General features: G+C 38.8%; 1 long non-coding RNA gene across 1 annotated transcript; it reads left to right on the plus strand.

Moving 5' to 3' along the window:
* The first annotated feature begins 265 nt into the window (after positions 1 to 265).
* On the plus strand, positions 266 to 8,321 carry LOC104975475 (uncharacterized). The gene is made up of 2 exons (XR_814380.3): positions 266 to 562; positions 8,085 to 8,321. It is a non-coding gene; the product is annotated as an uncharacterized lncRNA (long non-coding RNA).
* The last annotated feature ends 8,565 nt before the right edge of the window (positions 8,322 to 16,886 follow it).

The following is a 16,886-nucleotide window of genomic DNA, read 5'->3' on the forward strand; positions in this document are numbered from 1 at the left end:
AGATATAATGTTTTGTGCAGAAGAACAAAATATGCCTGACGAGTGAAATGTCAAATCTGTTGGTTCTTGTCTAACATTCTTGAGGGAACATTTAGCAGCAGAAGCTCAGTGGGCTTGGCAGTGGAGGGGTTTCTAGAAGGGAAGGTTTAGGAAGCACAGCTGACGGAGGGGTCAGTTGGGGGCTGCATGCAGGGCTGGGGTGGAGCAGAGAGCACCTCCACGCCGACATCAGTCTGTGGGAACAAGGTGGGGCGGCTGGTACGGGTCAGCCTGTTCTTCCCCACACAGTGAGCCTGAGGGTTTAGAGATACTGAAACCCTCCAAGGTCAGTGGTGACATCCTCTGATGGAAGAGATCTCATCTTGTCTCCAGTCGCTTATGATTACTTTGAGTCAAACACAATCTGCCAGGGAAAATGGCCTGTTCAAGAAAATGCCACTTCAGAGAGAAATCAGAATAAAGAAGGGGGTTTCCAAGGAGCGTTTTGTTTTCCTGAAAAGAGAAAGAGACAATGAATGGGAACAAGAAAGAAAGAGACTAAAGGTGGGAGTAAGCCTAGGAGGTAAAGTACATTTCTTTTCCTAGTGAAATAGTGAATAGTTTCCCCAGTGAATAGTTTCTTTTTTTAAAATTTAAATTGAAAGGCATTTTTGTGTTTGAAAGTTCTAAGCTATAAAAATAAACCCTGGAAGTAGATTGCTTGGGGTAAGATTTAATTAAACATTGTACAGTAAATTAGCATAATTTGATGAGGATCAGCTTTAGTTCCAAGAAACTGCAACAGGCACAATTCTTAATTTTGTAATATCTCTTAAAGTCTACCATCTCATCTCCAAAGTGTAGTTTTAGGGGGAAAAAAAACTCAACAAGGTATTACCAAGAAGGTGATTTCTTAGAGATATTGTCGGCAGCTGGCAGTGAGGAGGATCTTAATGCACATACTGAATTGAAAGAGGAATGGTCCTTTGTTAAATGGAATGTATGGGAAAAGGCCTTGAGTTCCTCAGCTTGAAGCAGAGAGGCCATCTCTCAATTTTATGTTAAGACTTGTTGGACTGTGATTTAACCAGCCTTTCATGCAGAAGCTGGACCTTCCTTCCTCTTTCTTTCTTTTTCTCCCCCTCCCTCTCTATCTTTCTCCCCTCTTTGGTTTTCTCTTGACCTTTCTAAATAGAAAGACTACTGTAGATCGTAGATAAGAGAGAAAGAGAGAGGAAAGGGGAGAGGGAAGGAGGGAGAAGAAGGAGAAAGGAAGGAAGGAAGGAAGAAAAAGAAAAGGAGAGACAATGAAACACACCTTGGAGATCTCTTTCTTCCTGGATGCAACTACGTCTTTGTTGCTGTTTTGCTGTAATTCACCAGCGTGGTCCTCAGACTTATTCAGTGTCCAGAGCTTGTTTGATAGCTAAGGGATCCAAGAGGCACAACAGGCTAGAGTTTGCTCTTGGCTGGAAAAAAATATAGGGAAATTTCCCAGACAACTATCCTCCAAAAAAGTCTCTCCTATGTGAGTGTGGAATAGTGAAATGTAACAGCTTTTTAAAAGTATGAATAATTTTTGAGATTAATTATTTGTCAGTTGCTTCATTTGCTTTTATTTTCTCCCATTCTGAAGGCCGTCTTTTCACCTTGCTTATCATTTCCTTCATTGTGCAAAAGCTTTTAAGTTTAATTAGGTTCCATTTGTTTCTTTTTACTTTTATTAGAATTAATTTCAAAAATATACAAGCAGCTCATGTAGCTCAATACCAGAAAAATAAACAACCCAATCAAAAAATGGGCCAAAGAACTAAACAGACATTTCTCCAAAGAAGTTGTACACATGGCTAACAAACACACGAAAAGATGCTCAACATCACTCATTATCAGAGAAATGCAAATCAAAACCACAATGAGGTGCCATTTCACGCCAGTCAGAATGGCTGCTATCCAAAAGTCTACAAGCAATAAATGCTGGAGAGGGTGTGGAGAAAAGGGAACCCTCTTACACTGTTGGTGGGAATGCAAACTAGTACAGCTACTATGGAGAACAGTGTGGAGATTCCTTTAAAAAATGGATATAGAACTGCTATACGACCCAGCAATCCCACTGCTGGGCATACACACTGAGGAAACCAGAATTGAAAGAGACACACATACCCCAGTGTTCATCGCAGCACTGTTTATAATAGCCAGGACATGAAAGCAACCTAGATGTCCATCAGCAGATGAATGGAAAAGAAAGCTGTGGTACATATACACAATGGAGTATTACTCGGCCATTAAAAAGAATACATTTGAATCAGTTCTAATGAGGTGGATGAAACTGGAGCCTATTATACAGAGTGAAGTAAGTCAGAAAAACACCAATACAGTATACTAACGCAAATATATGGAATTTAGAAAGATGGTAACAACGACCCTATACATGAGACAGCAAAAGAGACGCAGATATAAAGAATAGACTTTTGGACTCTGTGGAAGAAGGCAAGGGTGGGATGATCTGAGAGAATAGCATTGAAACATGTATATTACCATATGTGAAATAGATCGCCAGTCCAGCTTTGAAGCATGAAACAGGGCATTCAAAGCCGGTGCACTGGTACAACCCAGAGAAATCAGATGGGGAGGAAGGTGGGAAGGGGGTTTGGGATGGGGCACACATGTACACCCGTGGCTGATTCATGTCAATGTATGGCAAAAACCACCAGAATATTGTAAAGTAATTAGCTTCCAATTAAAGTAAATTAATTTTTAAAAAGTATGAATCTTTCTAAACAGGACGGAGTGTGACAGGATTGGTTGCTGATCTGTGAGTTCTGACTGGGGAGTTGTAGGCAGGTCATTGTCCTGGGTGCCTGCTCAGCCCCATGTAAGTGGCTCAGGGTGACTTAAGGTCAATAGGTGCTCAGAGATTTTACTCAACCACAACACATTTTAGATATAATGACCTGTCTTTCCAACTCTAAAGCTTAGAGTCAACAATACCATAGTGGGTGTAAGGTATAAGTTCAGGCTGAGGCTGAAAAGGAAAGATGACCTCAACAGAAGTACGTTACCTTTATTCAGGCAAGGAGGGGCAACATTCGGCCTAATGACCAGGCTGAGCACCAAGGGATCAGGGAGGCTCCATATTTATAGGGAGGTTTGTGGAAGTGATAAGGGATGTTTCATCTCAAGCTAATCAGGCGGGATGTTTTGTCTCATCTTTAGTTGAGATGGCATTTGCAGTTGGGCAGGGGATGATAAGTCTTCTGGGCAGCTGTAGGGGGTGGAAGGTTTCTGCACAGGGGGTCATAAGTCCCAGATAGATGCAACCAGCCTGGAGCGTCAGGGCGGGACCTAAAGTTCTGTTTTGTTTTCTCCGAAGTTAGATAATTCAGTAAGGGCCTTTGAGACTGTTGTTTTCTTTTCTAGGCCCTAAGACTCCTCCAGTGGGAAAAGTAATGACTGAGAAACTTTAAAAAAAAGTGAGAATTTCCTTAAAAATATTTTTTTATTTATTATAAATGAATTGTAATAGGCACTATATTCTTCATTTCCATTTTGCAGCTCTTATTTACTAATACAGTTTCATGATCTCCCATCATGTGGTTTCAATGTCATGTTGACAGACTGGTCTGCCATCAGTGGTGGGGCACTGACCATTTAGGATGGACGGTGGTCTGAGCCTGTCTAGGTGGTGTTGTTCAGTCGCCAAGTTGAGTCCAACTCTTTGTGACCTGTCCTTCACTATCTCCTTGAGTTTGCTCAAATTCATGTTCACTAAGACAGTGATGCTATCTAACCATCTGATGCTCTGCCACCCTCTTTTCCTTTTGCCTTTAATCTTTCCAAGCAGCTGGGTCTTTTCCAATGAGTCAACTCTTTGCCTCAGGTGGCCACAGTTTTGGAGCTTTAGCTTCAGCACCAGTCTTTCCAATGAATATTCAAGGTTGATCCTTTCAGATTGACTGGTTTGATCTCCTTGCAGTCCAAGGGACTCTAAAGAATCTTTTCAAGTACCACAATTCAGAAGCATCAGTTCTTCAGCACTCAGCCTTCCCTATGGTCCAACACACACACCCATACATGACTACTGGAAAAACCATAGCTTTGACTGTATGGACCTTTTGTTAGTATAGGTGTTAATCCTTTAGATACTGGGTCCTGGGAATCCTGTGATTCCTGGGGAGGGATGGAGGAGCTGAGGATGCTGAGGACAACAGGCATTTAACAACCAGGAAGGTGTGTTTCAGTGGTTTCATGTAAGTATCATGAAACCACCCTGTGCTGATGTGCTCAGTCGTGGCTGACTCTGTGCAACCCCATGGACTGTGGCCCGCCAGGTTCCTCTGTCCGTGGGATTTTCCAGGCAAGAATACTGGAGTGGGTTGCCATTTCCTCCTCCAAAAATCTACTGTTCCAGGTGAATTTGGTTGTGTCTGTAGAGTTGCTTCGGAGAAGGCAACGGCAACCCACTCTAGTACTCTTGCCTGGAAAATCCCATGGACGGCGGAGCCTGGTGGGCTGCCGTCTACGGGGTCACACAGAGTCGGACATGACTGAAGCGACTTAGCAGCGGCAGTAGAGTTGCTTTACTTTGTTGTCAACAATGAGCATACCTCAAGATATTTTTCTCACCTCTGAGTAGGATTTCTCCTAAACATTCAATGCCATAGAGAGTGTTGGAATTTTTAGCACAAAAATATTGCTTCCATCTACCTATATCCCATCTCTAGCATACACCCTTGGCCTCCAAAATGCAGAATAATAATCTAGGCATTCGGATTTGTTTCTATCCATTATAGCAAACTTAGACATTAGCAACTACTACACAAATCACAGTTTCCTTCTTCCCAATAAGCACACGAATTTAGTTTTTAAGACCTAGGCTTCTCTTTACCTCATGCTGTTTTGTCAACAAGTATCTTAGGAGGCTGGCCAAGCAAAGGATCCAAAGATAGGAGGAATCCAGCTGCTAAGGACTTCTCCAGAGGGTTTTAATTAAAAAAACAAAACTAGGAGAAACTGGTTTAATTTTGACACAAGTGTAAAGTGACATAAGACTGTATACAGTCTAAACTTGATGTTGAATTACACATATAGAGAGAAACTTTTTTTTTCACTAAAGATAAGTGCCTAAAAGTCTTCATCTGGCCCTGAGTTAACCTTGTTTTCCCTCTCTTCTCCCTTTCTGGGTTTTATTGTCAAATTTCCTCCTCTGATTCTGCCTTCTGAGTTACCGCCTTCTTCCTCTGAAAACCCTGGTTTCTATTTTTTCTAATTATGCCTAACTGGAGTAATTGGCAAATCACTTACACTGGAACTCAAATTCTTGTGGGTTTGCTAAAAAAGGTTATGCAGAAGTAAAACCACAGATACTTACATTTTGCAAACAGGGAACTCAAGGCCAGGGAAAGGTTGCGGTTTTGTAGGATGATCACTCTAACCCTCAGAAAGCCAAGGGCATCCTTTCTTTAAAGGCATCCCCACACTGTTTATGTGGGAAGTGGTCCAGGGCACAGTGAGTCTCTGGCAGGACACTGCTGGCCTTTTGCTTTCTCACTGGTTGCTGTAAGCAAAAACAGCCCTCCGGAGGCTCTGTGTTGAGGGGATATGTATAGCTATTCTCAGGAATGAGAAAAGAATAGGCTCTTGCAACTCTTTTCCTGGGTTCTTACAGCCAGTTTGGGTTCTTACAAGCCAGGAGTCATGAACCCAAATTACAGGATACCAGCTGCTGTGGATCCTTCACCTGATTTTCCTTGCTGTTCAGTTGCTCAGTCATGTCTGACTCTTTACAACCCTGTGAACTGCAGCACACTAGGGTTCCCTGTCCTTCGCTAATCTCCCAGAGTTTGCTCAAACTTATGTCCATTTAGTCAGTGATGCCATCCAACCATCTCACGCTTTGTCAACCCCTTCTCCTCCTGCCTTCAATCTTTCCCAGCATCAGGGTCTTTTCCAATGAGTTGGCTCTTCTCATCAGGTGGCCAAGTATTGGAGCTTCAGTATTCATTTTCCTTAAATTAATCTATGATACAGAAGGAATCTGGATTTTGACTTTGTGAGACCTGAGTTTTACTGAAGAGGATGTGATAGGCCCCCTTCCTCTCAATGGTGTCCCCAACACCCAACTAGTCAGTAGCTGGCCTATTTGTATTTTCAGGCCTCAATTCTTCATACTTTCTTTAGATCCCAGGGCCAAAATAGACTAGACACTTAAAAATAATTGTTTTTGTTCATTAAAAAATATATATAATATATATTTACATATTTTTAATTGAAGAATAATTGCTTTACGGTATTGTGTTAGTTTCTACCAAACATCAGCATGAATCAGCCATAGTTCTACCCCTGTCCCCTCCCACTTGAACATCCCTCCTACCTGCCCCCAAATCCCATCACTCAAGGTTATCAAAGATACATTTTTGAGTTCTGAAGATAAGAAACTTTATAACAAATGGATTGATTTTAATGTATCAATGTCTAAAGATGTATCAGTATGTTTTTAGAGAGTGATACAATGAACATCACCATGGAAGTTGTTAGAACTTAAAATTGATTGAGTTCATTATCATTCACATTTTGCTGCATTAAATTTTTGTTCCAACCTTGTGTATATTATAAATATAAAATTTTCAAAAAATTATGCATCACAAAATTTTGAGTGAAGAATTTTTTGCTGAATTTTATTTTGGTTCTTCAGAATGTAGTTTTGATTCAGATGATGTGACTCTTAGATTAAAAAAAAGAAAAAACTCTCAGTGATTGATTCTGATAGGGAAAGTATAAGTGAAACTCACGGTGCTAGAGAATGCTTCTTTGCTTCTACAGAAGAGTGGGTTGAAGACAACACTTCACAAAAATTAGAGACTTTGCAGGTGTGTCAGGTGTACCTACTAAGTGTAATAACCCTCAGAGTATTAGGGAAATGACAATTAATTTTTGGCTGGCCAAAATAAACATCACTGGCCACAGCATTAGTTTGTGCAAAAATTCCCTAGTCAGGAATGAGTTAAGAATTTTGTGGTTGTAAAATAGATCAGGAGTGAGAGTAACTGCCTGGGATTCACCTTTTACTGGCTGTGTGACCTTGGGCAAGTATTTTTAACTCCTCCAAAACTTTTCTTCTACCAAATGGGGATATTAACAGTACCTACCTCATGGATTTTGTGAGGCTTAAAAGAGATGATTTATTCAGTAAAACCCTTAAAACAGTGCCTGACTATAGTAAACACTCAGTATATGAAAGTTTCTATTGTGTTCGCAGTTATTGATAATGTCACCAATGTCATCATCAGAATTTTTTATTGGGATTAACTTAGATCAGACTGTCTACAAGCAGAAACCTGAGAAAGGGGTTCTGGCACAAGTTTTTCTAGAGGGATTACTCCCAGGTAAAACCTGTAAGGAAGTGAGAGAATGTGAATAGGACAAGTAAGAATTTTGTCCATGTTGTGGTTTCAGCTGAGGTCTGACTTCAGCCTGATGCCATGGGGAGCTCCGGAAGATAAATCACTAAAAGTTGTCCCACTCTAAGAGAAGGGAACCAACAATGGTACCCATGAACCAGTCATCGGCTTTGGGCTGCCCCCAGAGGAGAAAACATAATTCCCAGGAATTTCAAGAGGAGGTGGCCCTGGGGAAAGGATCTGGTGAATTAGCCAGAAACTGTAGTTAATTTGGAACTAGAGCAAGATTCTATGGATCCATCTCATTTAGAGAAATCTTCCCATTGAAATGTTCAAATGCACCCCAGACTAGAGCATCACAAATGCTCAGTGAATATATTCAAGGAGAACATTTTACAGACTTGCTTGGGGTTTCCTGAGTGGAGATCAAGATCAAGAGCATTCAGTTTGGTTTTTCATTAGTATTTAGAATTTTCAGCTTCCCAAGGCTCCTGAGCAGCCTCACTGGGCTGGGATTGGTAATAACTTTTAGCAGGTAATTCTGGAGTGAACCATGTCCCTGTATCCCTTTGCTACTTGTTGCTGTTGCTCTGAAATCATGCACAGTGGGTTGCTGTAAGGTGTTGCATGCATCATGATTCTCAGCATTTGAAACTTGCTATTTTGAGGCCTGAAGCTGTTTTCTTTTTCTTTGTTTGTTCTCTTTAGGAATGGAAAAAAAAATTAATAGTGAGGAGATCAGAACCTTCATGATTCTTACAGCGACTGGAATATCAAGTCCCTCCCTCCCTACTGCTGTGGCATCTGCCTCCCCCTCCCCCTTATTCCATTCATGAAAGAGACTCACTTTGCACCATGCTGGGTTCAGCTTGTCCATTATATTAACTCTTTATGCTGCTTAGAATTGAAATAGAAAGGAAAATAAAGCTTCCCAGGTCTTCTGAATTTTTGACCAAGTTGAGAGAAGCCCTCTAATTAGTGCTTTAATTTTCTGTTAAGGTACTCTATTTAAAAGACCAGTTTCACTTTGGATTCTTGAGTCTAGAATTAATGAAAACTTTGAGCATATGACTAACTCCTCCTTATCCACACGTGGCTTGTCCACTTTGCAAGCCTATCTTCTGTAAATACTTGAGTCTTAGACTCCCCTACCCATTGTGTCAAACCACTGCCTCCCACTGCCAACTGGTAACTACATCATGCTAGGTTAACGTTAGTATAAGCCCAAGAAAAATCTCATAAAGAAGAGAAATCAGGTAACAGAAGAAAGAGATTGTCTCAGTTTCTTTCAAAGCAAATATAAAGATAATTTTAAATATCTTGTGTCTTGAAATATTCATGGCATTGCTTTTCCCTTCACTTGGTAAATGTTTTAATGATACCCAGGTATAGGAAGCACAGAGGGTCCCAAACAAGGTAAACTCAAACAGACACAAGGCAAGACATATAATAATTAAAATGGCAAAAGTTAGAGACTATTCTAAAGGTAGCAAGAGAAAAACAAAAAGTTATATACAAGGGAACTGCCATAAAGTTATCAGCTGATTTAGCTGCAGAAGCTTTGCAGGCCAGAGTAGAGCTGTATGATATATTTAAACTGTAAAAAGGGAAAAACATGCAACCGAAGATACTCTACCTAGCAGGATTATTATTTAAAATAGAAGGGGAGATAAGAACTCAGACAAACAAAAACTAGGATTAAGCAATACTAAACCTGCCCTAAAACAAATGTTTAAGAGTCTTTGCTAAGTGGAAGAAAGAATTTGTAGTAAAGGGAAATCACAGTAGAAAAGGTGGATATATAGTAAAGACTGAAGATTTTCAAATAAGTTAGTATACAGATTAAAAGACAAAAAACTATAAAAGCAACAATAGCTATAATAAGCAGCTAAAGGATAAGCATGAAGATGTAAAATATGACGTCAAAAATACAAAATGTGGGAGAAGGGAGTAAAAAACAAAGATCTTTTAGAATGCATTTAAACTTAAATGACATGTCAGTTTAAAACAAGTAAATATAATTATGGATCAGCATATATGAACTCTGTGGTAACCACAAATCAAAAACATACCATAGATACATTATTGTATAAGTAAAAAAAAGTAAAACAATAAACAAAATTGATAAGCCTTTAGCTAGGCTCACCAAGAAGAAAAGAGAGAGGACTCAAGTGAACTAAAAGGAAAGAACAAAATAATACTACTAAAGAAAGCTGTCAAACCACAATGAGAAAAACAAAAAGAAGAAATGAAGAGAGAACTACAAAAACAACTGGAAAATAAGTAATAAAATGGCCAAAATACATATTTGTAAATAATTACTTTAAATGTTAATGGACTAAATGCTCCAATCAAATGCTCCAATCAGAAGATCAGTGGCTAATGGGTAACAGAATTAGACTCTTCAATGTGCCATCTACAAGAAACTCTTTTCAAGGCTTAAAGCACACTCAGATTAAAAGTGAGGGAATATTTCATGCAAGTAGAAATGGCTAGAAAGTGGGGATAGCAATCCTTACATCAGACAAAATGAACTTTAAAAGAAATACTATAACAAAAGACTAAGAAGGACATTGTATAATGACAAAGGGATCACTACAAGCAGAGGACATTTCACTTGTTGACATGTTCACTCAGTACAGGAGTATTGATAGTATTAGGTATAAAAGAAGACGCTGACAATAATACAGTAATAGCAGTGGACTTTAAAATCCACAGACATCAGTGGGCAGATAATCCAGGCAGAACGTCAGGAAAGCAACAGAGGTCCTAAATGATACACTAGACCAGTTGGACTTAATTGAGATCTACAGGACGCTACATCCAAAAAAACCCAGAATACACATTCTTTCCAAGTGTGCTTGGAAAGTTCAAGATCAATCACATATCAGGCCACAAGACAAGCCTCAACAAATGTAAGGGGGTAGAAATTATATCAAGCATTTTTTCCAACCACAATGGTATAAAACTAGAAATTGGCTACAACAAGAAAAATGGGAAAAGAAAAACCACATGGAGACTAAACAGCATGCTACTAAAAGATCAACTGGTTGGGACTTCCCTGGTGATCCAGTAGCCAACACTCTGCATTCCCATTTAAGGAGGCCTGGATTTGATCCCTGGTTGGAAACTATCATGGATCCTACATACCACAAGTAAGAGTTTGCATGCTACAACTGAAGACCACATGTGCTGCGGTGAAGATCAAAGATGCTGCATGCAGAAACCAAAAGATGCTGCATGCTACCATGGAGAATGAAGATCCTGCCTGCTGTTGCTGGACCCAGCGCATCCAAATAAATAAATCAGTAAATACCTTTAAGAAATGGATTAGTGACCAAACTGAAGAAGGTATCAGAAAATACCTCAAGACAAAAATGAAAACACAACTTTCCAAAATCTATGGGATTCATCAAAGGCAGCTCTAAGAGGGAGGTTTATAGCGATATGTATGGGCCTTCCTCAAGAAACAAGAGAAATAGCAAATAAACAATCTAAACATATGACCTAAAAGAATTGGAAAAGGAAGAAGAAACAAATCCCAAAATAGCAGAAGAAGGAAATAATAAAGCTCAGAGGGAAAAAAAAGTAAAATAGATATCAACAACAGCAAAGAATAGAAAAGATCAATGAAACTAAGAGCTGGTTTTTTAAAAAGGATAAACAAAATTGATAAGCCTTTAGCTAGGTTCACCAAGAGGAAAAGAGGATTCAAATGAACAAAATAAGAAATTAAAGAGGAGAAACAATAACTGATAACACAGTGACACATAAAATTGTAAGAGAATATTATGAGCAACAAACTGGACAACCTAGAAGAAATGAAAATATTAGAAATATACAGCCTGCCAAAACCGAGTCAAGAAGAAACGCAGCTTGAGCAGACTGATCACTAGAAGTGAAATTGAATTTGTAATAAAAAAGCTCCCAGAAAAGAAAAGTTCAAGATTAGATAACTTCAAGGGGGAATTCTATGTACAAATAAAGAGGAACCAATTCCTATCATACCTATTCCCCCAAATCATTCTACGAGGCCATTACTCTGATAGCAAAAGCATACCAAGACACTATAAAACAAAATCTTTGATGGCCAATATCTTTGATGAATATAGATGTAAAAATATTCACATATCAATTTCAACCATATATAAAAAGGACTATACACCATGATCAAGTTGGATTTATATCAGGATTATGAGGGTAATTTAACATTTGTAAATCAACAAATGTGGTACACTGCATTAACAAAAGGAAGGATTAAAATCACATCATCATCTCATTAGATGCAGAAAAAAAAATAACATTTGACAGAATTTAACATCCATTCATGATGAAAACTTTCATCAAAGTGGGTACCCAGGGAACATGTATTAACATAATAAAGGACGTTTGTGGCAAACCCACAGCCAGTATCATACTTAATGATAAAAAGCTTAAAGCTTTCTTGCTAAATTCAAGAAGAAGATAAAGGTGTCCACTCTCCCCACTTCTATTTATTTATTTATTTATTTTTCCCCCCACTTCTATTTAGCATAGAACTGGAAGGCCTAGCAACAGCATTCAGACAAGAAAAAGAAATAAATGTATTCAGATTGGAAGGGAAGAGGTAAAACTGTCCTATTTGCAATGAATTGAATGACTTTACATAGAAAACCCTAAGGTTTCTGCCCCAAAATTATTAAAACTAATAAATGAATTCAGTAAGGTTAAAAGATACAAGATTAGTGTACAGAAATCTGTTGCACTTATGTACATTAATAAGGAAATATCAGGAAAAAATGAAAAATCCCATTAAAAATTGAATCAAGAATAAAATACCTAGGAATCAGGTTGTCCAAACAGACAAAAGACCTGTGTTCTGAAAACTATAAAACACTGATGAAGGAAATTAAAGATTATACAAAGAAATGGAAAGATATTTAATGTTCTTGGATTGAAACACTTAATATTGTTAAAATGGCCATACTCCCCAAAGCAATCTACAGATTAAATGCAGTACTCAAAGTACCCATGACATTTGTTTCACAGAACTAGAACGAATACCAAAATTTAACTAGAACCACAAAAGAGCTCAAACTGACAAGGCAATCTTGAGAAAGAAGAAGAAAGCTGGAAGTATTGCCCTCCCAGATTTCTGACTGTACTATAGAGCTACAGTAATCAGAACTACAAGGTAATGGCACAAAAACACATATCTGAGAACCCAGAAATAAATCAGTGCACCTATGGTCAATTAATCTATGCCAAAGGAGGCAAGAATATGCCATGGATAAAAAATATCCATAAGTGGTCCTGGGAAAACTGGACAAGAATAAGTAAAACAATGACATCAGAACACTCCCTCATATCATATACAAAAATAAAGTCAAACAGTTTAAAGACCTAACTGTAAGAATGGAAACTGTAAAATTCTTAGAAAAGTACATAGGCATATATACATAGATAGGTACTTGCTTGACATAAATTGTAGCAGTATATTTTGAATCAGTCTCCTCAGGGAAAAGAAATATGAACTATAATAAAGAAATGAAACATAATTAAACTTAAAAGGTTTTGCACAGCAAAGGAAACTATTGACAAAATGAAAATACAGTTTACAGAACGGCCAAAAATATTTGCAAAGATGTAACTTACATGAGTTACGTGAGAACAAGGAGTTCGTATCCAGACTATATAAACAACTCACATAATTCAGTATTAAAACAACCTAATCAACCAATGGACAGAAAACCTGCATTGGCATTTTTCCAAGGAGTCATGCAGATGGCTAACATGAACATGAAAAGATACTCACCATCGCTAATCATTAGAGAAATGCAAATCAGAACTACAATGAGCTGTTACCTCAGAATGGCCATCATCAAAAAGTCTATAAATAATAAATGTTGGAGAGGTCACATACAAATGTGAGAGTAGGACAATAAAGAAGGCAGAGTGCTGAAGAATTGATGCTTTTGAATTGTGGTGTTGGAGAAGACTCTTGAGAGCCCCTTGGAAAGCAAGATCAAACCAGTCATTCTTAAAGGAAATCAACCCTGAATATGCTTTGGAAGGACTGATGTGAAGCTGAAGCTCCAATACTTTGGCCACCTGGTGAGAATGGCTGACTCATTGGAAAACACCCTGATGTTGGGAAAGATTGAAGGCAGGAGGAGAAGAGGGCAACAGAGGATGAGATGGTTGGATGGCATCACCAATTCAATGGGCATGAACTTGGGAAAACTCCAGGAGTTAGTGAGTGACAGAAGCCTGCTGTGCTACAGTCCATGGGGTCACAAAGAGTTGGACATGCCTTGGTGACTGAAGAACAACAACGTGTGGAGGAAAGGGAACCTCATACACTGTTGGTAGGAATGTAAATTGGTGCAGCCACTATAGAAAATAGCATGACTTTCCTCAGAAAAACTAAACACAGAACCATTATGAAAGTGAATGAGAGTCATTCAGTCATGTCCAACTCTCTGTGATCCCATGGACTGTGTGGTCCATGGAATTCTCCAGGCCAGAATATTGGAGTGGGTAGCCTTTCCCGTCTCCAGGGGATCTTCCCAACCCAGGGACCTAACCAGGTCTCCTGCACTGCAGGCGGATTGTTTACCAGCTGAGCCACAAGGGAAGCCCAGAGCCATTGTATGATACAGTAATTTCACTCCTGGGTATAAATCCAGGAAAAAAATGAAAATACTAATTTGAAAAGATACCTTGGATATGCACCATAGTGTTCAAAACACCACTACTTACAACTATCTACCAAGACACGGAAACAGCCAAGTGTCTGTCAGTAGGTGACTGGATTAATAAGAGGTGGCATATATATACAATGGAATATTACTCAGCTTAAAAAAAGAATGAGATTCTGCCATTTATAGCAACATATATGGGCCTAGAGAATATTATGCTTAGTGAAACAAGTCATAGAGAAAGACAGTATTATTTATATGTGGAATCTAAAAAGTAGTGCAAATGAATGTATATGCACAACAGAAATGGACTCAGGGACAGAGAACAGCTTTGTAGTTACCAAAGGGGAGAGGGAGTGGTGGAGGGACAAATGTAGGGTGTGGGACTAACAGAGGCAAACTGCTATATATAAAATAGAGAAGCAACAAAGACATACCGCATCACGCAGGAAATTACACCCAGTGTTTTTAAAAATACTGAATCACTATACAATATACTTGAAACTAATATAATACTGTAAATTCACTGTACTTCAATTAAAAAAAAGAGTACATGCTATCAATAGGACTCTTTGCCAGTGATGTTAAACTCTTGATCATTTGGTTGAGATAGTTTTCAGGCTGTAAAGTTACTCCTCCCCTCCCTTTCCATACTGTACTCTTTGGAAGAAAGTTACTATGTGCTGCTCACACTTGGGATATGGGGCATGTTATGCTTTACTTATGAGTGGGAGGACATACACAAATTATTTGGAGTTTTTCTATATAGGAGATTTGCCTGTCCTTCCTTATTTATTTATGTATTTAATAACTTATTTAATATCAGCATGGATGCATTGATATTCACCTTATATATGAGGCTATAGCCCAGTAGTATGTTATTTATTTTGCTGCTCTAATTGTTCCAGATTTGGCCATTGAACACTTTCAGTGGGCTCTTGCGTCCCTTTGGCATACTCATCATTTTGTTTTTTGAGCATTTCCTTACTTTCTGGCACTGTGGCATACAGGCTCATCTTGTGTATTCTCTGCCTTCGCCCTAGAATCAGCCATTTCTCCTTGTATTGGAGAATTGTGTTGTAAACCAGGATCTGGGTGCTAGATGTTTCATTGCTACTGGAATGTCATTGCTTAAAGCAAATAGAATTTAGAAATATATATACACACACATATATATACGTTTACTAACCTGTGTCTATATACATGTCAGCAATCATTTCTATGTTTTATCCATCTGTGTCTCTATTAAGTTAAAGGTGAGTTAATATTGATGTCTCCAACTCCAACCTGTATCACATTATTCATTCTAACCTCCTTGCTTGCTTATCTGTGACCTCCCAGTGTAATAATGGGAAACCTAGCTCCTACTGCCCACTATCCATTTACCTATATATTTAGTTCCAGTGTACACATAAAGTGCTTTCAAAATTGGTAGCCTCTGCACTTATGAGATGGGGAAGGCAATGGCACCCCACTCCAGTACTCTTGCCTGGAAAATCCCATGGATGGAGGAGCCTGGTAGGCTTCAGTCTGTGGGGTCTCAAAGAGTCGGACAGGACTGAGCGACTTCACTTTCACTTTCACTCTTATGAGAAGGGCTTCGTTGGTGGCTCAGTGGTAAAGAATCTGCCTACTAATTCAAGAGACATGGGTTTGATCCCTGGATCAGGAAGATGACTTGGAGAAGGAAATGGCAACCCATGCCAGTACTCTTGCCTGGGAAATCCCATGGACAGACAGAGGAGCCTAGGGGGCTACAATCCATGAGATCACAAAGAGGCAGACACAACTTACTGACCAAACAGCAACTCCCATGAGAAACACCTTTATCAACTACAATGCTATGCCTGTGTTCAGTTCATTTTATCTTTAACTTCACAGTCTCCTCTCATTTCCAAAGTTACTTAGGTCAGTGCCTATTTCTCCTACCACTGCAGCGCTGTTTTATTCGTTATACAGAGAGATTCTTTTTTCCTGGTCTGAATTTAGTCTTGGAAACCCTGATTTTTCTTGTCACCTTCCTGTAATGATCTCAGATAACTCTGAGAGTTACCTGATGGTGCCGTAAAATTGGATACAGAAATGGTGCAAGGGAATAGGAGAGATATAAACGGAGAATCAAGCATTAGAGAAAGAGCAGTTAACAGTTAAAAAAGAAAATAAAGATGTTTCAAGTCCCAACCTTGTTTGCCTCTCCCCTAAGTAGCTGTGTCACTAGAAACTCACCGAAGCCTATTGTCCTTGGGTTTCTTGGATAACTGGGTCCAGTTTCTCTGGATTGTCAAGAGAATTGAATTGGAAAAAGAGCATGGGAGTGTAAATGCTATAATAAACTTTCAAGTACAATTATTACATGAAAAAAGGTAAATTCAAAACTCTGGCAAGGAGCGCTCAGGTTAAGGATGTGAAGTTTTGACTTTCAGGGGACTGGCTTATTTATAGAGGTTCTGCAAAGTTTAAAAGGAAGGAAGCTTTCATACAACTGATTCTAGTAACCCCTGCCCACAGCTGTGATTCTCTGTGTGTGTATAAATTTGTTAATATTTCTTCTTCCAAGAGAACCTAAGGTATCTCTTGAGTACGTTGGTCTTTTTAGATTACTTCTCAGTCTCTCTAACAAACATTTGGGAAGACACCCTGAGTCAGCATTTTAAGAATTCACATGTTGTACAAGGTCATTTGGACTGTTTTGCTTACTTTGCTTCTACTCTTACACACCTGTAACTAAGTTACTTTTTCCTACTTGATGACAACCTAGATCTGTTTACCATATCCTTAGGGTGTTAATTCTCTTGTTCAGGTGTAACCAAAAAGCTTAATGGGACTTAAA

Source organism: Bos taurus, chromosome 22 (genome assembly GCF_002263795.3).
Source record: "Bos taurus isolate L1 Dominette 01449 registration number 42190680 breed Hereford chromosome 22, ARS-UCD2.0, whole genome shotgun sequence".
Lineage (NCBI taxonomy): Eukaryota > Metazoa > Chordata > Mammalia > Artiodactyla > Bovidae > Bos > Bos taurus.